A 23732-nucleotide genomic window follows, 5' to 3' on the forward strand; every position below is an offset into this window, starting at 1 on the left:
GAACAACAAGTATGGGAAAAATTCTATTCACAGCATGACCGCACTATTGCAACTAACAGACGCGGCTCGAGCAACTTGCGAACATGAACAATTTTTCAGACATTATGTGCTTACCTGGATTCCACCTTTTGCATCACTTTCAGCACCAACTCTGCCTACATCAGCTTCAACAACTGCCAGTATTTATATGTCATTCCACATTTTTGGAGGTAAAACTTGAGGTAAAATTGCATAGTTTTCTAATTTATTATAAATTTAGGAGAATCTAATAAAAATCCATTTTGAGCATTATTTGTCATCTTTCATTCCACATCTTTACCACTTCCCCTTTTTCAGCAGCATGTCATTTTCGAGTGTGGGGGAGTGTTCTTTTCATTCATTTCTTTCTTATGACCACGGCATTCATATTCTTTATCATCCATTGCTATTCTTATTTATTCTCAACACCTCCCTTATTCCATGTTGTTTTACACCAAGCATAAAATTCAACAGCTGGTAGAAACCACCTCTATTTGTTTTCTTGCATCGCATGAGGACATGCTAATTTTTCAGAGGGGGAGGAATTGCTATGCATGATGGATGTTTTCTATTTTCTTTCTCCTTTAAGGCATACAATTTTATTTTTACACAGTGCGGAAATTGATTTCCCATATTTTCAAAAACTATGAACTCAATTCTTGTGATCTCTAGGAAACACAAACATACTATTAAAATACACATACCTAGATAATTTCAAGAAATATTGGTTCATAAAATTTCAGAAATCATGCACTCTCACCTACAGCCATTTTGTTTATATCTCATGATCCGTGCATCAAAACGATTTGATTTTTGGATCATAGAGACATTCATATATTGTAAATTTACTTGCAACATTTCAACAAAATCTGGTTTGTAGTTTTGAGAAAATGCTTAATGAAGTTTGCTGTTACTTATATCATATTTTGCTGCAACTTCATACATATAGTTGAATGTCAATGTAAAAATTGTTATGCCTTCATCAAGATTGCTAAAATTGAATATTTATTAATTAAGGAAGCATTCAGTTATTCTCCAATTTTTATTGCTTGGTTAACACATGGTTTTTGTCTTTGGGTTGCATGAGGACATGCAATACATTCAGTTTTCGTTGCATGAGGACATGCAACATATTGAGTGTGGGGGTGTGTAGGGTCGTTAATATGCCATGATTATTGTCACTTGTGAACGTTTATTCCACCCATTTCCACCATTCTTCATCATGACATTTATTATAATTTATCATTTAAATCCATTTTATAAATAATTTATGCTCTCATGGATGAATATTATTTATTCTCTTTTATTTTTAATAAATTGATTATTATGCATTAATTTATCAATGATAGTTCTAATAAGTTGGTTGTAACATCATTCGCCATTTTTAGCCTCCAAAGTAACTTCCAGATTGAAGATTTGATTTTTAAATCAGCCAACTCAGAAATTCGCTGGTTTAAGGAGTGACAGTTTTGCGGTTAAGATTCTGAGCAAATGAAGACGAATTTGGAAAATTCGGAACATGGGTTTTGTCCAGAACGGGCCCAATTATTTTCAAAACTGAACAGTTTGCCCAAATTCGGCTTGTACAGGGAGAAACGCAGGGTTCTTTGAGCACGATTTTCTGAGATTTGCTGTTGCGGCCGCCCTCCAAATCTTAACTGCAAAGCCAAAATTCGCCTTGATCTGGTTGATCAATTGGTTAGGATCCATCCAATTCTGTAAAACAAATCATTTTGTAATTATCCATGCTCTGATATTTCTCTATTTAAATGAAACCCAAGATCAGAGACGGGGGAGGAGGACTGTTTTTGTAATTCTAAGTTTCAGAACTCAGACGATCGAATCTCTTTGGGAATTAGTGTTGCTGTATTATCATTGATGCGTTAATATAAAAGGCTTGGCATTTACTTTCTCCCTGCATCTGAAATAATTTACGGCGGTGCCATTGGAAGCTACGGGCCCGGCTCCAACGGACACTTGCCGCTGTTGTATTATATGGTAAATTGCGTGTGGTTTGTTCATTTCTATTATTAAGTAATCTGATGCATTCTTTATATGTGATATACTATGCCTCATTATAATTGATATCTGAAGGAGTTCTTTCTCTCATGTCTCTGCATTGTATAAGTGGATCTATTCAAATTGCATTTCTCAGCTATTTCCGTAGCGGAACGTTGGTATGAATGTTACTGTTATCCGATCCATGTGAAATAGTATTTGTGAGGCTTGAGGACAATGTTCCTTCGTTCAGAAATATAGTTATATCATTCAATACTTTCAGATTGCTATATTAATGTAAATCATGTACATACGGGTGATAGTTGTTATTTTGTAATTCATTAAGGATTGTTGTTCCATTTGATTGTTGTTGTTTCATTTGATTATTGCTGTTCCATAATTCATTTGTAAATATCGTCTCATAAAGTAAAGTTCATTGGAATTGCTTTTGCCGATTTTTATTTGATTGCGGAATGAGAGTTCAGTTTTAACTCGCGAGATTTAGTTCTTTTAATTGCTGTTTCATTTACTGCTTTCCATTTCGTTTCATGCTGCTTTTTGCCATTCCTTTTCCTTGCATTTATTGCTTTAGTGTGGGAGGAGGGTCAAGGCTGTCGTGAGACACAGCAGACGCTATTATGTTCCGAGATCCATGATCCATACTCTAATTCCTTTTCCTTCATCAATTTCTAGAGGACTGAGTCATTGCTACCATATCCTCGATTGATGGTTGTTTGAATGAATGATTTAGTTTAGAACATTTCAGTTTCTTGCTTTAGATTTTGTTTCAAGCATTCATTTACTTGTGGGTTTTAATCTCTATACTGCAAAACATTACTCTTAGGGAAATAGCCGCCTCAGACAGAGTACACTCTTGAAATAAAAAGTCGTCCCTGGGTTGATAATTAATGTGAGGTAATTAGGAGTTCACAAGACACCTTTTTATCGCTCCACACTTTAATGAAGTTAATAATTCCGTGCCATTGTCATATCTGACTGGCAACTGAAAATGAGTTAAAAACAAAGTAGCTAACTGACTAAAGTTATAAAAAGTGGCTCGCTGTAACTCAATGTACCACTTGGTCGCAAGACCAATTAGAGTGCGCTAGAAAAACCTTAAACGGATTGAATCATCTGAAATGGAATTAGACGCACACCAGAGGTGATAAGTCATCACATGGTTCGACGGTTCCTCTCCTGATTTGCCTTCAAACTTAGGAATATCACTAGGTAACTTATTCGGCATTGGTGGCCAAAACGGAAGATAATTAATGGGATCGTTCGTAAGGCGCGACAAGTCAGGCAAGTCCAAAGTTGCAATGAACGGTAACTGACAATTAGGGTCCCTGAAACCCTGGGTCATGAGACCAGCCCCAAGAGGAGGATATCCAGGATAACTAGGGATTGGAATTGCATTTGGGATATTATATCCTCCCGGAAAACCAGGATTAACCGGACCGTACTGGGGTTGTTGTGGTTGTTGATATGTTTACCGAGGGTACGGTTGATACTGATAGACTAGCTATTGCACAACATGACCGAATTGGTACTGTCCCTGGTACGATTGATAAGTAAATTGAGGTTGACTTGTGACAACCATACTTGGACCAGGTTGTCCTACAGGAATTTGAACTGAAGTTTGAATTGTGGATCTAGACTGAGGTAAAGATGTCTGAGGAGTTGATACAGGAACAATAGAAACCGGAGCTGTCGATACTCCAGAAGTAGATGGGGTAGATTGAACAGATGTTGCAGCAGTTGCATCAGCCGTTTGAGGCGGAGTACGAGGCGTACTAGGCCCAGGCTGAGAAACTACAGAAGGTGCAAAAGTTTGAATAGTAGACTGGACAGGTTGCTGGGGTGAACCAGAAACCAAGGGTTGTCCAGTTTGAGATGACAACTGTACATTTGGTTGCAAGACCTTTGAGATTGAGATGGATCCCACACTAAGTTCATTCCGCAGTACAGACCCATAACAGGTTGAGAATATTGAGGACCATAACCGGGTTGAGGGTAGGGTTGATAATTTAAAGGTACATTTCTAGTTCCTTGGACAAATGATTGAACTGAAGGTGGTTGGTAACCTTGGGTTGGGTACTGACCTTGAGGTTGATAACCTTGAGGCACGTACTGATACTGGGGTTGACCTTGAGGTACATATTGATACTGGGGTTGACCTTGAGGTACATATTGAGTTTGGGGTTGACCTTGAGGAACGTACTGTCGCGTAGGTATGTACTGTCCATGAGGTTACCCCCTAGGCTGAAATTGGGTACCTTGAGGTTGCCCCCCAGGCGATAATTCAGGACTTTGAGGCTGCCCCCAAGCGGTAACTGGCCACCTTGAGGTTGAGGATTAGGAATAGTACCTGACATCATAAGAATATCTTCTACACTCAACGGTTTAGTTCCATTATTTCCAGTTAATAACCCTTGTTCAATAGGTTGAGGAGATGCTCCCGAAAAAGTACCAATAAGTGACTGATACCCAGAGGGAACAAAAGGACCGCCGTACAAAAAAGTTTCTGGAGATTGAGAAAACATGGACGACTGCCTTGACATATTTAACGGAGGATAGTAACCCCTAGGTGTTGGGTGAAAAGGAATACGAGGTGGTGAAAAATTTAGTCCCGGGTTTTCCAAAAAATTGGTCAATGAAAGATACCAAGCACTACTCCTAGGTGGACTGTAAAATATTGATTCACGCTCCCTAAGTTCTATAACAGGTTGATTTTTAGGGATAGGGATACCTTCTTCTTCCGGAGTAGCAAGTTCTTCAATAGCTATAAGTCCAGAAGGAAGATTTTGGGTAATTATTCTTTCTACCCTGGGTGAACCAGGACCATTAGAAGTTGGAGAGGTAAACCCCGACGTTGGAGTAGCAGCAAATTCAGTTTCAGGTTCAGATATTTCAGGTTCCTCACCTAAGTCACTAGTAGATGAAAAACTACCAGTAACTTCGGAAATAGAAACAGATTGTTGATTATAATCTGCTACTAGAGCTTGATAATCAGGATGTACCACTAAAGAAGATTCTCCTTCTTCAGGTGACCCAACTCTACTGTCTCTAGGATTTACAAAAGCTCTCAACCCTTCAGGGTGGATCGGTGAAAACTCAGGAGGTTGGCCCCGAAGTCTACGGGACTTCCTCGGTAATTCAGCCACGGTTAAATATTTTAACTACTTCACACGCAAACAAAGAAAAATCTCAATGAAAACCACCTAAAGCCTCTAAAGAACCAAACAATTTTGAATCACACGCCTAAAGAATCTAGGAGATCAAACCACACACAAACAGTAACTTTCCGTACTGAAAACACTAATTGGTGATGAAATCCGATGTCGCAGAGTTCAATACAGAAATGGCAGTTGGAACAGTTACCCTGACAACCTGCTTAATGAATAGACTGGCACAAGTTCCTCCACTAAACCGTCTCGAGTGAAGAGAACCCCCCAGAAAATCCAAGTGAGTCTAGCTGATGTCTGCTCCAGGTACAGTGGGATCTTCCCTCCACCGTCACCTTAGGAAAGAATCCTATAGAATATGGTCACTATGCTTACCAACAAAAACAAATATACCTGGGGGAACAGTCTACGATTCGATACGCACGCAAGGGCAGAGTAACAAGCTCAATCCCCTTGAAGGCCCCTTGACATAATCCAAGGTTTACCAACAAGTGACCCCAGGCTCCTAAACAATGGTTAATCTGAGGTTTACCTTTTTTAATACGTGAATATCTGGCATCGTTCCCAATGAGGAAGGATTGATTCCCACACTGGTTCGGACACGATCTCGTGCTTCTCCTTTAAGAGGGGCTTTCCCATAGCATAGATGTAACAATTGGATTTTTCTCCTATCGCAAGATACAACTACTTGTTTGTTTTACTATCTTGGAGAGTTAATTACTCCCTACTCCAAGATACTAGCCTAAGCTATGTTGGTGTAATAAAGCCCTAGAAATAAAAGCATTACTAGATAGATTTTACTTTAAGCGTTATTTTTATTGGTTTTTCTTTAAGTCAAGAGGTGTCGAGATGAAACTTGTGGTGTGAAGACTCGACTCAAAATCACTAAAAAAAATGCACTTAAGATGATAAGCAATCTTTTCCCTTCAATGAATTCCTAGCTAGGAAAGAGTTTGAGAATGCAAATGCTTGTAAACACAAATCTTTCTTAACAAACAAATCAAAAGAAGAGCTTTTTGTCTTTTCCAATGCACTCAAAAACGAGACAACTAGTTATATTCACAAAAATTTCCCTTTTCTTTCAAACACTCCAATACTACAAAAACAAACTTTTTCTAAAAGAGATTTTTTATTTATTTATAAAACACTCAAAACTATGGAAAAATCTAATCTTGAGATCTATAATTCTAAGAACTATTTGAAGTAAAAGCTTACAAGATTTATTTTCAGGGATGTTTTACTTAGCTATAATCAAACTAAGGACCAATTTGTCCAGAATCAAAAATCAGTCAAAAAACAACCAATTTTTGTTTTCTTTTCTAAAAATGAAATCCAAACTTTTAACACAAGTATTTTCGAAGTTTCGTAAAGAGAAACACAAGATGGATTCCTCAACAAAGGTAGAATTTGCAAATGGTCAGACTCATAAGAAGGCCAGTAAAAACCAAGGTGATCTTAGGCTTCTATAGCTTCTAAGCTCTGACCTACTACAAGACCAAAATGAAAATCAAGCCCGGAAACCAAACTTCTAGGAATTTCACCTAAAACCCTAACACCAATGGAATTAACCTAAGAAAAGTTCCTGACAAGTCACATGTAGCTCTGGGCTGGGGATAACAATACCTAAACAAAAACTAAGCTGACTGAAAGAGAAAATCTTAAGTTTTTCAAAATTTTAGTAGGGTCCGCAGGCCCGCAGTTCACACAGGTGCGGTACCGCTCTGTGTGAAAAGCAAAAGTGCGGATAGGTCCGCACTGTGTTGCAAGCCGAGGGTGCGGTCCTCTCCCAAAAGTATGAAAAACAAAAAATAATCCAAGATCTACTAAACCTACCCAATCCCACAAACAACAAGCCAAAAACAGAAACAAAAACACAGTTTCTCAGGTCAAAGTAAAAACAAGGAAAAAATCAAGTCCCCAGCGGAGTCGCCATTTTGTCAAACGGAATGGGTCATTCTTGCGGACAAGATCGACCTCCCTAGTATCTAAAGATATCTAGTGACAAGCAAGCCAATCAAAAACTATCTTTCTCTAAATATGCAATTTATAAACAAAGGCAAACAATTGTTTTAGGCCTACCTTGGGTCCAATGCAAGTTTGTGGAAGCCTCGCTCCTTTGATCCAAATGAGCTCCCTTGTAGCAAATCTGCAAGCACAAACCAGCACACAAATTAAATAGCACCTAAAAAGCCAATACCATAAAGCATACTTATCATGATGATCAAGGAATTCATGAAACAAATGACATAAGACAATTTGTTGAGAAAAATGAATCTGATTGTATTAATTTAAATCAAAGAAGAACTTTACAACCTGTGCCTTGATGCTGTACAAGCTCCTCCCAGGGTCTAGCAAGAAGTCTCCTCTACTTTGACAAGTTTCACTCTCTTCCCAATGAAGCCAAAAGGTATGTGATCTCTCCTCTCAAGCTTAACTAGGAAGTCTCAATTCCACCAGCATTTACCCTAAAAAATGTTTAGCTTCTAACCTCCCTAGAAACCAGCCCAATGCCTTAATTTATAGTGCAATGGAGGGAAGTTACTAGGTCCACCTTCAAAGGGATAAATCCCTCCTTCAAAGGGATAGCTCCTCTCATCAAGGGATTAGCTCCTTCTCTTTTGGGATGCATGAACCACCTAAGAGCGAACCATCCACGTCAAAATTCCTTCTAGAATCATCTAGAATTAACCCAAAGTGAGTTTTTTAGAATAAAATTGTGCCTTTTTTACTTTCACAGGGGTCCACACCCACTCCTTTAGAGATAGAGCGGGCAGGTCCGCAGGTAATATGAACAGGGGGTGCGGGACCGCAGGCAACAGTGAGAGAAAGTGCATAACCAGAGATTTATTGATTTTTAAAGGTCTTTCTCTCATTTTAAAAGCTTGACATGAAGAGTTGAGGTCTGAGACTTGCTTAGGAGGACAGTATAAGTGATGATAGACCCATACTAACTGCAAATATTCATGGTGACAATATTTTGTGTAACAAAACCCTTTCGAGAAAAAACCCAGCTGGAAGGTGAGATCACTTCACTCTCTTTTTTGTTTAGAAATATGGTTGTAGGTATAAAGATGTAATGCTTGTGGCCCGTGGGCTGGTACAGTGCACAAATCCTCTCTGTGTGATCAACCTCCTATTTCTCCTAGCTAACTTTGCTTAGATATGAAATGAAATTCTCTCGAAAGAATGGAAATCCTCTTCCTCCTAGTGGCCCGATTATAGCACAAACCAATATTCTACTAGTGGTTAATTTTGACTACATCAACTCTTAACTAGAGTTACAATATAGACTCTTCTAGAGACTTTTGCACCACAAACACATGGCTAGCCTATTTTTCATGAATAATGGGGGCTGGTGTGACATCCTCACAAACTATAGGTGTGAAAATAGGAAGGTCAACTTCTGAGTGGCATAACTTTTGCATACAAGCTCTGATTGGCGTGCTTCTTCAATTGTTGGAAAGGTCTTTGTGTGTAAAATGACATGAAAAGGTGCAGTGCTAAAGTGAAAAAAATTTACCTCAAAAAACGTTGTTTGATGCATCAAAATGCTCTTGGAAGGTTTTAGACCCCGTTTCACCAAACTGGGTCCCATCGATAAAAACGGTCGTGTGAGCTGATTCCTCCACTTTTTCCAATCCAAATGCACCTAGATAGATGAAAAAATATAATGATCCAATTCAGATCAACCAATATGATTAGCTTCCTTTTGACCATGTTATATGGAATTATTTTGGAAAAGAAGAATAACGCATGGCTAGTAAACCATGGAGAAAGATCTAATAGGTGAGATTTAAAAGCTATCATTCACAACCTTTTTACATTTAGGACCATTACAGAGGAGTGACACAATAATAAAACCAATATCTTATGTTTTTCAAATAAATTTAGAAAATATTTTGACATAGTGCCCAAGATTAACCTTTGAAATTGGCTAGAGTAACTAAAAGTTCCTTCCTACCTAAGAGTTTATATGATAATGTTGTAAAAAAATGTTGAATTGACAATTTTAGGAACATTGAGGGGTGGTGTGAAGAATATAATTGTAATATATGGGTTAATCAAGGTTATACCTTGTCCTCTATCTATTTTGGAATATACATTAACAAGTTAGAGGGGTTTTTGGAAGCAGTAAGTTGTGCCAGCCTAACTCTACCTAATATAGTCATCATCATCTTTTTTTATGTTGACGATTTTTTTCTTAAGGCGAGGAGTCCCTATCATCATAACAAGAAACTAAAATTGTCAATGATTTCTACTCTAGTATATGTATGATCATTAGTACCAACAAAATGAATATTATGATATTTAAATCAAAAAATATCACATACTCAAATTTCAAGTATTGTAACAACAACTTGGATAAAGTGACTTATGCAATTATCTCATAATCAATCTCCATCATAAACTCAACTAGAAATGTAGCATTGAGAAAAGGATATATGGAGGGTGGAAAGCTTAGTATGGACTTGAAAATAATTGTAAATCAATATACCATTAGCTATGGGATAAGAAAAAACTTCTCTTTGAGACTCTCATAGTTCTTATAATCTTATATAGTTGTAAAGTTTTGGGTTGCAACATCTCTAGAGAATCATGAGGAATGATAGAGAAAATTAAAAAGTGTTTTGTAATCGATAATCTCAAAATGAAAGGTGATATACTCTATCATTTCCTCATCATATAAGCACTCTTTCCTCCATAAAGAGCATGACTAGAAATAGTAACTAATGTACGTGACCAAGGTAAACAATGTGAAGCACAAGAGGTTTCCTAATATTGCTTCAAAATCCAATTAAAACCACATTTTCTTCAAGAAAGTTTGGCACAAAGATGTTAATCAATGTAGTATAAAGAAATATGTAACAATAATATTAAGCATATTATTGCATCTAAACTTAAAGGGAAATTGTGGTGTAATTAAAATTAGAAGATAAAAATAAAAAACTGAACAATATGAGATGATCAACCTTGTCTAGAATATCAAAAGTATCTCTTTGTTTTGACTAGCATAAATAATAAAACCAACATTGTCAAAATAAGGAAAACTCTCATCAGCTACATAGTGAAAGAGGGACTTAGAAAATTCCTAAAACATTATGGGCAAGAATAATTTTTCATCTTTGTTGAGGATTGAAGATGAAAAACACTTTCTTTTATAGTAGCTTATGTACACCCACATTAAAATATGAAGATTGAAGATGAACAACACTTTCTTTTATAGTAGCTTATGTACACCCACATTAAAATATTTGTTAAAATATTGACCCTCCTCATCTTCACTCATTAAAACCATAATGATTTAAAAATTGTTTTCTTAATTTAAAATATATATATATATATAAATATTTTTCTTATCTTTATTTACCATAATTATTATTATATATATTTTATTTGTTTGACTTTTATAATTTTGTATTTTTAGATAACTATAAAACATAACATCAATCCTACTTATATTTTATTTGTTTGACTTTTAATATTTTTTTTGTTTTAGATAATTATAAAACATAACATAAATTGCTATGCATATATATTTTATTTGTTTGACTTTTATTATTTTGTAGTATTATATATAAATATAAAATATGACATTAACTAGAAGGTAAGAGTGAGGTTGAATCTCATTATCATGTCACTAGCTATGAATTTAGGTGAGAAAGATAATAAGCATTCCACCCAACTACTCTAGGTAACCCCAATTGTTAGACATGAAATTAGTATATGTGGTAAATTTGCTTTTAAATTCTAATCCATTTTGTAATATTTTATTTATTTCACTTGTTTTATTTTGTAATTAAAAAAAAAAATGAAATCAATATTGAATTTGAATAATTGTTTTTGGTATTAATAAAATTAATATAGATTTTCAAGAGACACATAATTATTTAAATAAAAGATCTATTCTAATAACAAAAATATTAATTAATTAATTATATATATATATATATATATAGATAGAGAGAGAGAGAGAGAGAGAGAGAGAGTCTATATATTGAAAATTAATATATATAGACGATTCATACAATGTTAGTGAATGAAGTGGACTTTTCAAGAGACACATAATTATTTAAATAAAAGATCTATTCTATTAACAAAAATATTATATATATATATATATATATATATATATATAGAGAGAGAGAGAGAGAGAGAGAGAGAGAGAGAGAGAATGAATCTATATATTGAAAATTAATATATATAGACGGTTCATACAATGTTCGTGAATGAAGTAGACTTATCTCAAGACCACCTCAAGGGACAAAACATTTGGGGATCTTCACAGCTAACCCTATAGCTTGGGATGGAACCTAGCACACATTTCAAAAATTCTAGCTTGTTATGGTAGAAGCACCAATGACATTTGTAGGTGCAAGAAGAAGGGACGGGTAGGATCTAATGCCCTTTCCTACCACCCTATCTCTTGTAATCATTTTTGGTTCTTCTCTAAATGCTCCCCTTCCTTTGGAAAATGCTCTTTCCCTTTCCTAAATCCCTATTGTTGGCTATTTGAGCCCCTCTCTCCTTTCTCATCGTTAGATGCTATTGATTTTCCACTTTGGCAATCACAATGTGTCCCTCCCTTGCCAAACCTTCTATTTTTCCATCATCCTTCTAGAACGTCTCCCGGTTTCCTATGTAGCTTTCTCACTCTCAACATGCTATGTGGAGGTAGTCAAACCCATAGTCTCCCATTTATCTCACCTCCACCAGTTAATGACCCACCATGATATAAGAAAAAATGAATAAAAAATAAAGGTTGAGGAACCTTGTATGGTTCTAGGAAAGGACATGCAATTAAATAAGATCCTTAGTATGGAAAAGGAAGTGATTGTGGGGTGTTTTTCCAATAAAATGATGTGTATGGTTGTTCTTTAGAGGTGGATAGAATTTTTTTTTCTATTGTATCTTAGTTACACTCCAAAATTCTTGATATTAGCTAAAAAGGTTGGATGGGGTGGTTTATGAAGAAAAAGGAGGATGCACAGAAACTCTTGAATGGAAGATGGTTTTTCTAATCTCAAGATTTATACCTCAGACCATAAACAATTGATTTTGACAACAACAACAAAAAAACATTGCTTCCCATTTGGGATCATCTTGCTAGACTAGCCTTAATAATTTTCTCTGAAGACGTCTTCAAGGAAATTGGGAATACCATTGTTTTTTTTATGAAGTTAATTACTCTTTCTAGCAAATAGTATATGGGCAAGGATCAAATTTTGGTGGGCCTGAAGCTCTCCAAAGGGATTCCATATACTATCTACATAAAATTAAGGTCATTGAAGCATAAACAAAATCTTAATTATGAGTGGGTCTCATACAACTACAGTTATTGCCACACCCACAACCATTGAAGAAAATATTATATAATTGGGAAGTCATTCAAAAGATGGATAAGAAAAGACACATTGTATGTAGTATCCCCTTCTTCATCACCACAAAAAGAAGCCTAGGATCCTCAAACTCAAGAAAAGTTGTGTAATAGACCAACCATGAATGGCTTGATTTAGCCATGTAATCTCATCATGTAATTGAATTATCAAAGATTAAATGGGCTGAGTAAGGGACACAGATTCCAAGAGGTATAGGGAGGTCATTTTTCTTGTGAAACTCGGCTTTCTTGGGGAAGGAAGGAAAATTTGAACTATATGATAGTCGTTAAATGTTTTATTTTTAGCTTTAAATGCACTGGATGGGACTATTGTTGGAAATTAATTGGGTTGCAATACTAGGGACAAGCCCATGCTGGCTTGGAAATCACAACAAGGCAAAACAAACAATAAAAAGAAAGGAAAAAATAATGAGAGATAGGGGTGGTGGCAGTGAACTGCACAACAGTAGAAAGCATAGGAGAGGAGACTCATTCGGGGGATAGAGGAAGACATGAGATTGATTGGCAAAAAAAAAAGAACGAGAGAACTAGAACTCATACTTTAATGGGGAGAGGGAGGGGGCTTGAAAATATGTAGAAGGAGAGTCAAATTGCGGGAGAGTAGCGAGCCTCTTGTGCTCACTGAAGTGTTGTTGTTCTTCATTGGATAGCTATAGGGTGAGGCAGTTGATCCTGGAACTCCTTATAACAAACCACGTGATAATAAGGACTAATCTACAACAGTGAGTTGAACCTTAATATAAATGCAGTAATTTACGATGTTGAGAGAAAAACGTTAATAAATAACACACACAGTGAAGCCTTGAAGGTGTTTACCAAGATATACAAAGATATGAACTAAAAACATAATAATATTGGCAAAAAAATCCTTTTTTATTAGTAGATAATGGTTACATTGGAAATTCCTATGTCAATAGGGTCTATGAATACACATTTAGATGTATAAATGTACATATACACATATTGGCTATAAGCTTGTGATTCAAACTCTGTGGCACCATGCTCATGTGGATGAACCATTCCTATTTTAAATATAATGACCCATGACCTTGCAACAAGGGATTCCTCATCCTTACATTTTGAATGGAAGGTACCACTGTTTCATTGGTGTTGTTGGTGAAAAACTCAGGATGGACACCATTGGCAATGTCATGCCACGGGGTCGAATGCCCTGGAGGTTTTCAAAAAGCACCACAGTGTAGCCAGTGGAGGTGGTGTAAGCTATAGGGCCTCCAGGAACCATTATAGGCTCCTCAACCTTGAATTTGTATCAACCTCCATTCTCGCCACTGGGGATTTGGTGATGAGGGCTACATGTCATTGCACATAGCCAAATTCCATGGAAACCCTTGATTAGTGCTATGGAACCGATTATAGGCTTTGTTTGGAGCATCGAACCTGTTGTAACATGATTAGTTTTGATAATTTAAATTTGTTGATATAATAGGTTTTAATAGTTTAGAAATAATAAATGGGTCTGAAAGAGTAAATGCACCCTCAAAAATGTAAATTTAAGTTTCATTAGCTAGATGATTTAGTTAATCATGAATTTAAACATGATTAAATGATGTAATAAAGTTTAAATCAGTTTTTAACCTATGATCGAAGATTGACAAGACATCTTGTCGCTTTCACAAAAGTTCGAGTGCTTTTTCACGGTTAAGATCTTCCCTGCCAGATCAACAATGAAGAAACCATTTCACACCCCCTCCACCCTTTTGACGTTAATGGCGGGGGGTGGGGGTTCGAAAAGAGGTATCGCTTTTCATCAGCCCCATGCGATGTGGTGTCCTCTTATCAATTTGCACCCAACCCCCCGAAAACTACCTAACTCTCTCATTCCCACCAATGTCTATTTACCCCCGGTCACATCACTTTCCACCAACCATGTGTTTCCACATTATCTCCCACCTCCATGTCTCCTCCCACCTCCATGTCATATGTTCATTTCATAATCAGTTAAAACTATGTTTTGTCTTTTATACAACACAGTAAATTCAAACATGATTTACAAACAGATGAGAATGAATTTAAATATATATATATATATATATATATATATATATATATATATATATATATATATATATATATATATATATATTGCTAATAATATCCTCATGTACAAAAACCTCTCTCATTTTTCTAACAACTATTATGGTTTGGGATATACAAAGGGATTACAGGACCCTATTTTTCAGAATTTCGGGAGGAAAAAGCTCAAAGACAATTAGTGACTTGGAGGCCACCTCATCAAATAAGAGTTGCTATCAAATTTGAATTTCTCTTCTTTGTCACCCATAAATCCAAAAATATAGTGCCAAGTAGATTCATTAGTTTTGAATGTCCTATATTTCAGTTCTATTTGTGTAAAACAGTTTGAGATATTTGTAACAAATCTTGATATTTTAAATCAAGATATTTTGTAATAAATTGTATAAATACTTCATCAATTGAGATGATAGGTGTGGGATTTTGATGCCAAGGCTCTTCACTTTGTAATAGCTTCTATTATAGGATTTCTAATGAAAGCCTTTCGACTCAGTTTGACAGAATTTTGTGTTTTTTAGTATGTCTTTCTAGTGTTTCATATATTATTTCTACACATGTTCAAAGCATTTATAGGAAGGTCTGGGTAAGTGTGGATTGAGTATCAATCTATTCTTAAATCCCCTGTAAAATCATAACCTTTAGAAAGAGATTAGCTTATTGGACTATTTGTCCAAGATAACTCCTCTTTGACTGATTTTTTATTTATGCCTTCTGATAGCCATTAAAAGAGATTAGGTTATTGGACTATCTGTCTGAAATATCCCCTCTTAGAATTGGTTTCAATTTGGCCTTCTTGAATACTCTGCAATGTGTTTTGTTGGGCTGTAAAAATATTCTACACACATGCAAATTTCCCTAGTTTTTAAGAAGTATGTCTGACTGCTTAATTATTAGGAATCTCCTTACATTCTTCTATCATAATCTGTGAAAAGCTAAGTCATTATGCCAAGATGGAAGTTGACATGTTCTGAAGGGACCCTGTGAGAGACGCCTTTAATCATGGATAGAGATTGTCATTGATCGCCAACCACACCCAATTAAAACCATAAATTTGGCCATTGTGCTTCAAAGTTGTTGTATAGTGACATCTGAACAACGTTTAACAAAGCCTCGTAACCATTGAGGGAGCCCCCTCTAGTTCAAGGGCCAGCTTGAACCTAAAGGTTGGTTGAGTTGGTTTCCTGGCATAGTTTTTGCAACCAAGGACTACCTATGGGAAACATGTACAACATTTGGCGTCGTTTCCAGGGAGCGAAGTAACGAAGAGATATTTTTCCCTAGATAATGATCAAGATTAGATATATTCCTTGCCGGTGAACAAGGAGTAGACATTTATTATTGGTTGCATTTCTTTCACCTGGAGACTCCACTTTGTCATATGGCGATTCCACTGGGTAACTGATCCCATTGTTAACAAATTTTAGTTGCCTTTACTTCTATACAAGGTTCATTGATACTTGCAATCAGCAGTATACATCTCTCCCTCTCAGCCATGGTCAGAAATCTAAAATGTTTACAGAGGATGTAGCTTTTAATGTACACCTGTGAGTATAAGTTTCCTATGGGATTTCATGTTCATATTGTATATATTCTTCAAATTTTTAGCTACTGGCAACGTTGTTTGTCAATAAATCCACTCCACACTTGGTTACATTGGATAGAAAATTACACCTAACAGCGTAAAGTTTTTCAGTTCAGTTAGATAGAGGTGTGGGGATTGAATAGATATTTTGAGTTTCATTATGTAGTAGATCAACGTGTTCGTTGTTTATGAGTGGTGTGATTTGAAGAGTATATGATAGATCAACTTATATTTTCAATTTTTAGAAATTTTGAGTTTTTCAGATTTCAGTATGAAAGAGTATCTGAATTAGTGCAGGCATATGGTTGCATTTCATAGTTGCAGGTTGCAGTGTGCAGAAGTAGAGTATTCAAATGGCAACACTAATCCATGGGGATTGGTTATATTTCTACATAAGATGGTAGATCAATGGTTGACGGTTTTATGGTATTAATCCATGCCCAGTACCAAAGGCAGTTGGTCTACTAGTTCTCTGCATCCCACAGGGGGAGGCAGTCCCCGTTGGATCCGATGTTGTAACATTATTAGTTTTGATAATTTAAATTTTCTTATATAATAGGTTGTAGTAGTTTAGAAATAATAAATGGGTCGGAAAGAGTAAATGCGTCCTCAAAAATGTAAAATTAAGTTTCATTAGTTGGTTGATTTAGTTAATCATGCATTTAATCATGATTAAATGATGTAATAAAGTTTAAATCCATTTTTTAACCTATAATCGAAGATTCACAAGACATCTTGTCGCTTTCACAAAAGTCCAGTCGCTTTTGCACGGTTAAGATCTTCCCCGCCAGATCAACGGTGAGGAAACCATTTTGCACCCCCTCATCCCTTTCCACGTTAACGATGGGGGGATCCGAAAAGTAGTATCACTTTTGATGGGCCCCATGTGACATGGTGTCCTCTTATCAATTCGCAACCCCCCCCCCCCCCCTCCCCCCGCAAAAAATACCTAACCCTCTCCTTCTTGCCAATGCCTATTTACCCCCAATCACATCACTTTCCACCAACCATGTGTTTCCACATTATCTCCCACCTCCATGTCTCCTCCCGCCTCCATGTCACATGTCCGTTTCATAATCAGTTAAAACCATGTTTTGTCTTTTATACAGCACAATACATTCAAACATGGTTTACAATTAGCTAAGAAAGAATTTAAAAAAAACAAAAATATTTTTTTTTGATAACATCCTCATGTACAAAAACCTCTCTCAGATTTCTAATAGTTGTTATGGTTTGGGAGATTCGAATGAAGCTTTGCAGCCATAGTTTCCAAAATTTTCCTGTTTTTAGTCAGAGTTTTCAAATGCGGTTTTCAAGTAGATGGAAATGAATTTTCAAAAAATGAAAGATTTTTTTGTTTCCAACATCCTCGTGTACAAAAACCTCTCTCAATTTTCTAACTACTATTATGGTTTTGGATATACAAAGGGATTACAGGACCCTATTTTTCATAATTTCGGAAGGAAAAAGGTCAAAGACAATTAATGACTTGGACGCCACCTCATCAAATAAGAGTTGTTATAAAATTCAAATTGCTCTTCTTTGTGACCAGAATTCCACAAATATAGTGCTAAGTAGATTCATTATTTTTGAATGTCCTATATTTCAGTTCTATTTGTGTAAAACAGTTTGAGATATGTGTAGCAAATGTTGATATTTTAAATCAATATATTTTATAATAAATTGTATAAATTCTTCATCAATTGAGATGATGTAGGTTTTAACCCCGTACAGAAATTACCTGCATACGAATTCTAAAACACAGAAAATAAACAATGTGAGAGCATAACACATAAAACACATATACACAAAGATTTTCCCCTGGATCCCAAAACCGAGACTACCAGCTTGATTTTTCAATATTTTCCTTTCAATGTTACAATACATATTTATACATGCCAAAGCATCCAAAACCATGGACCGAAAACCATCACGTCCAAAACCATGGACCGAAAACCATCGCGTCCAAAAAACATGTGCGAAAATCATGCACAAAACCATAGGTGGGTCTGCCCAACTTAAGAAAGGGTCCAAAACCAACATTTTCCGGGGCGCTGCCCCAGACCCCATAAAGTGGGGTTACGGGTGCACCTCAAACCTCCTGTGACCCCCCCCGCTACACAATCAGCGCAACGAAGGGGGGCTCTACCCCCCCTCTAACCCCCTAGTTAACTATGTGTGCTAGTCGTGGAAAGAATATAACACAACCCATCATTCTCCCACTTGTTGTTTTCTTTCCACAGGGGGCCACAAGAGAGCTTAGTCATTTTTCCAACCTTGAAACGCCCATTGTCTCTCTACACCAAGAGATATTCTAGAGCTCACAGATTTTGTTAATTCATCTGCAGTATTCTTAAAAGTGTCCACCTTTACTAGCAACACCTTTTTGTCTTCTATCATATCCTTCACAAAGTGATACTAAACATCAATGTGCTTTGTCTTTGAATGATATGTGCGGTTCTTTGCTAAGAAAATTGCACTTTGGCTGTCATAGTCTATCCTTATAGCTCCCCATACTAACCGCATACTTGAACACAATCTCTGCAACCAAACTGCTTCCTTGCTTGCATGAGTGGCTGCCATGTATTTTGCCTCTGTAGTTGATAGTGCCACTACAGATTGTTTCTTACTCATCCAACTGACTGCACCTCCAAATTAAACACATACCCACTTGTAGATCTTCTCTGATCCAGATCTCCAGCCCAGTCTGCACCAACAAAGCCAAGAATATCCAACGTTCTATCCAATCCTGATCTTCCTTGGTAGCACAAACCATAATCACTAGTGCCACGCAAATACTTGAAAAATCGCTTCACTACTGTCCAGTGCTCCTTCCCTGGTTTTGACATAAACCTACACAATACTCCCACTGCATGTGCAATGTCTGGTCTAGTACAGACCATTGCATACATCAGGCTACAGACTGCACTTGCATATGGAACACAGGACATGTCCTCTTCCTCTTCTTGTGTCTTGGGACACTGTTCACCATATAACTTCACACCTACAGGAATAGGAACCTTCACCAGTTTACTATCCTGCATATTAAACCTCTGCGGTATTGTCTCGACATACTTCCTCTGGTTTAACCATAGCTTCCTCTTTGCCCGATCTCTTTTAATTTCCATGCCCAAAATATAGTTTGTAGCACCAAGATATTTCATGTCGAATTTGGAGGACAATTGGGTCTTCAAATCCTGGATAATTTCTATGTCATTTCCAACCAGCAACATATCATCCACATACAAGACCAGATAAATAACACGGTCACCAATTAATTTAAAATACACACAGTGATCTTCTTTGTTTCTGGTGAAGCCAAGTCCCTGTATAAATGTATCAAATTTCTGATACCACATCCTTGGTGATTGTTTTAACCCATACAGAGACTTCTTTAACTTGCATACCAATTATTTCTTACCCTTCACCGCAAAGCCTTCAGGTTGCTTCATGTATATTTCCTCTTCCAGATCCCCGTGAAGAAACATTGTCTTCACATCCATCTGTTCTACCTCAAAATCAAAAGCAGCAGCAACAGATAAAAGTAATCTAATAGAAGTTACTTTGGCAACAGGAGAAAAAATATCACCAAAATCAATTCTCGACACCTGGGAATAATCTTTTGCTACCAACTAAGCTTTTTATTTCTCCACCTTTCCTTCTGCATTTGTCTTCTTCTTGAACACCCATTTGCTGCCAATGGGTTTCCTTCCAGCAGACAACTCCACCAGATCCCAAGCCTCATTTTTGTGAAAAGATGCCATTTCATCAACCATGGCCTCTTTCCAGAGTTTGCCATCCTCTGAATCTACTACTTCCTTCACAGTTCTGGGATCATCGTCAGTAATAGATAAAGAAAAATTTGAACAGAAAACAGATGGACTATACCTTTCTAGCTGCCTTCTTTCTTGAACTGATCTTCTCACACCCGGAGTTTGTGGCTCTTCATCTTCTGATTCCTCCTCTGCTGTAGGGTCTGATTCTTCCTCCTTAAGCTCAAACTATATCTTCTCAGGCACCTTTGGTTGGACTTCATATTTAATCACATCTTTTACCTCTCTGAACACCACATATCGATTGTACACAACCTTCCATGTGACTGGGTTCCAAATCTTATAACCCTTTAAACCATCCTTATACCCAATAAAGATGCAGTTTTCAGATTTACTATCCAACTTGGTTCGTTTCTCCTTTGGAACATGAACATATGCATCACATCCAAATACCCTGAGATGTGAAGGAGAGGGTTTCTTACCAGTCCATACCTCTTGTGGAGTCTTATCCTCCAACGCTGATGAAGGTGACTTGTTGACCAGGTAACATGCAGTATCCACCGCCTCTGCCCAGAATTCCTGTCCTAACCTGACACCACTGAGCATGCTTCTTGCCCTTTCCATAAACGTCTTATTCATTCTTTCTGCAACTCCATTTTGCTGAGGTGTATATGGATTAGTATTCTGTCGTGCTATACCACACTTCTTACAAAATTCTTAAAATTCCTTGCTGCAAAACTCTCCACCATTATCTGTCCTCAGCACCTTTATCTTCTTCTCTGTCTGATTTTCCATGAGATCCTTAAATTCTTTAAACTTGTCAAAGGCTTCAGATTTCTTCTTAAGGAAATATATCCATGTATTCCTTGAGAAGTCATCTATAAATGATACATAGTACACAGATTTACCGAGTGATGGAACCTTCACTGGTCCAAACACATCACTATGCACAAGTTCTAATATCTGTTTCGCCCTCTTACTACCAGAGGGGAAGCTCACCCGATTCTGCTTCCCATAAACACAATTTTCATAGAAATCAAAATCCAGAGAGCTATTACTCATACCTTCTACCATACCTTTACCATGAAGTATTTGAAGGCCCTTCTCTCCAATATGTCCAAGCCTTTGATGCCACAACATGGTCTTCTCTCCAGAGACCACTAGATTTTCAGCTCCACTTTCAGGAACCACAGAACTGTTGCACCCATCAACAACAGTGCTACCTTGTAGCTTGTACAAATTTCCAATCCAGACTCCCCGCATCAATACCAGTGCTCCCCGAACCATCTTGCAGGTATCTTTCTTGAACACTGTCTTTACACCTGCATCATCCAACTTGCTTACAGAAATTAGATTTCTGGCTAATGTAGGAATACGCAAAACACCCAGAAGTGTTCTAACCCTTCCACCTTGCAACTTCAACTTTACTTTTCCATGACCAATGATTCTAGCCTTCCTATCATCCCCTAAGAAGGCATCACCACCATCGTATTTCTCATACTCGCAAAACCACTCTCTATGGGGAGTGAAGTGAAAGGATACTGAGTCAATCAACCATGCCTCATGATCTACATGTGTACTTGAAGAAGCCAAGTACACATCCCCACCTTCATCTGAGGTGGTTTTTGCCTCTGCAAAAGGAGCCTCATCAGATCCCTTTCCTTTGTCAAGAGATTTAGATTTACAGTCCCTTTTGAAGTGTCCTTCCTTTCCGCATTTCCAGCACACCACCTTTACAGGTTTTCCTGGAGATTTAGATCTCCCTCTAGATGTAGATCTCCCACTTGATGACTTATTTTTGTTTCTGTTCTGGGACCGTCCTCATACAGACAAGACATCACCATTCTGGCTCTCAATATTTTTCCATCTCATCTCCTCCGTCAGCAAGGCTGATACTATTTCCTCAAACTGCAAGGTAGTTGCATTTCTACCTATTGTAATAACCAGACTATCCCACGAATCTGGTAGAGAACACAACAAACTGATGCACTTATCTTCATCTGAAATTTTAATATCAACATATGCTAACTGACTTACCACAGTATTAAATGCATTCAGATGCTCTGTCACCGAGTCTCCATCTTTCATCCTCAGGTTATACAGCTTTTTCCGCAGGAACAGTTTATTCACCAGAGACTTAGATTGGTACAAAGTCCCTAACTTGTCCCACAAAGCCTTCGTCGTAGCTTCCCCTGAAACATTCAACAACACTGAATCTGAGACACACAATCATATTGTGCTCTTTGCCTTCCGATCCAACTTCTTCCATTCTTCATCGGACACTCTCGTTGGTTTAGTACCCGGATCTACCGCGATCCACTAATATTTATCCACCAACAGATCCTCCATCTTGAGTTTCCACAACTCAAAACTCTGACCATTAAATTTCTCGATCTCTATCTTTCCACTGCTCGCCATCTTCTTTCACCACCAGAATCGATCTCGCAGATCTCCCACTGAATAGGGTCTACCACAGGCCCGAGCAAAACCCCTCAACAACAAAGGCGTCCCCTTGAAGTCAAAAATAGATCTGATACCAAATATAGGTTTTAACCCCGTACAGAAATTACCTGCATACGAATTTTAAAACACAGAAAATAAACAATGCGAGAGCATAACACATAAAACACATATACACAGAGATTTTCACCTAGATCCCAAAACCGGGACTACTAGCTTGATTTTTCATTATTTTCCTTTCAATGTTACAATACATATTTATACATGCTGAAGCATCCAATACCATGGACCGAAAACCATCACGTCTAAAACCATGGACCGAAAACCATCGTGTCCAAAAAACATGTGCGAAAATCATGCTCAAAACCCAAGGTGGGTCCGCCCAACTTAACATAGGGTCCAAAACCAAAATTTTCTGGGGTGCTACCCTGGACCCCATAAAGTGGGGTTACCGGTGCGCCTCAAACCCCCTGTGAACCCCCCGCCCACTACACAATCGGAACAACGAAGGGGGGCTCCGCCCCCCCCTCTAACCCCCGATTAACTACGTGGGCTAGTCGTGGAAAGAATATAACACAACCCAACAGATGATAGATGTGGGATTTTGATGTCAAGGCTCTTCACTTTGTAATAACTTCTACTATAGGATCTATAATGAAAGCCTTCTGGCTCCAGTTTGACAAAATTTTGTGTTTTCTGGTATGTCTTTCTAGTGTTTCATATCTTATTTCTACACATGTTCAAAGCATTTATAGGAAGGTCTAGGTAAGTGTAGATTGAGTATCAATCTATTCTTAAATCCCCTGCAAAATCATAACCTTTAGAAAGAGATTAGCTTATTGGACTGTTTGTCCAAGATAACTCCTCTTTGACTGGTTTTTTCTTTATGCCTTCTAATAGCCATTAAAAGAGATTAGCTTATTGGACTATCTATCTGAAATAGCTCCTCTTAGAATTGGTTTCAGTTTGGCCTTCTTGAATACTCTGCAATGTGTTTTGTTGGGCTGTAGAAATCTTCTACACGCATCCAAATTTCCCTAGTTGTTAAGAAGTCTATCTGACTGCTTAATTATTAGGAATCTCCTTACATTCTTCTATCATAATCCTTGAAAATCTAAGTCATTCTGTTAGGCTGGAAGCTGACATGTTCTGAAGGGACCCTATGAAAGAGGCCTTTAATCCTACTAACATGATTGGCCGTGAGAGTATTGATGTGGCTTGGAGGTTTAACCCCAGAACCTTTCCAAAATTGAAAGTGATAAATAGTT

The sequence above is a fragment of the Pinus tabuliformis genome, chromosome 7, assembly GCF_031772625.1.
Source record: "Pinus tabuliformis cultivar Carrire ecotype Pingquan chromosome 7, CPIR1, whole genome shotgun sequence".
Classification (NCBI taxonomy): domain Eukaryota; kingdom Viridiplantae; phylum Streptophyta; class Pinopsida; order Pinales; family Pinaceae; genus Pinus; species Pinus tabuliformis.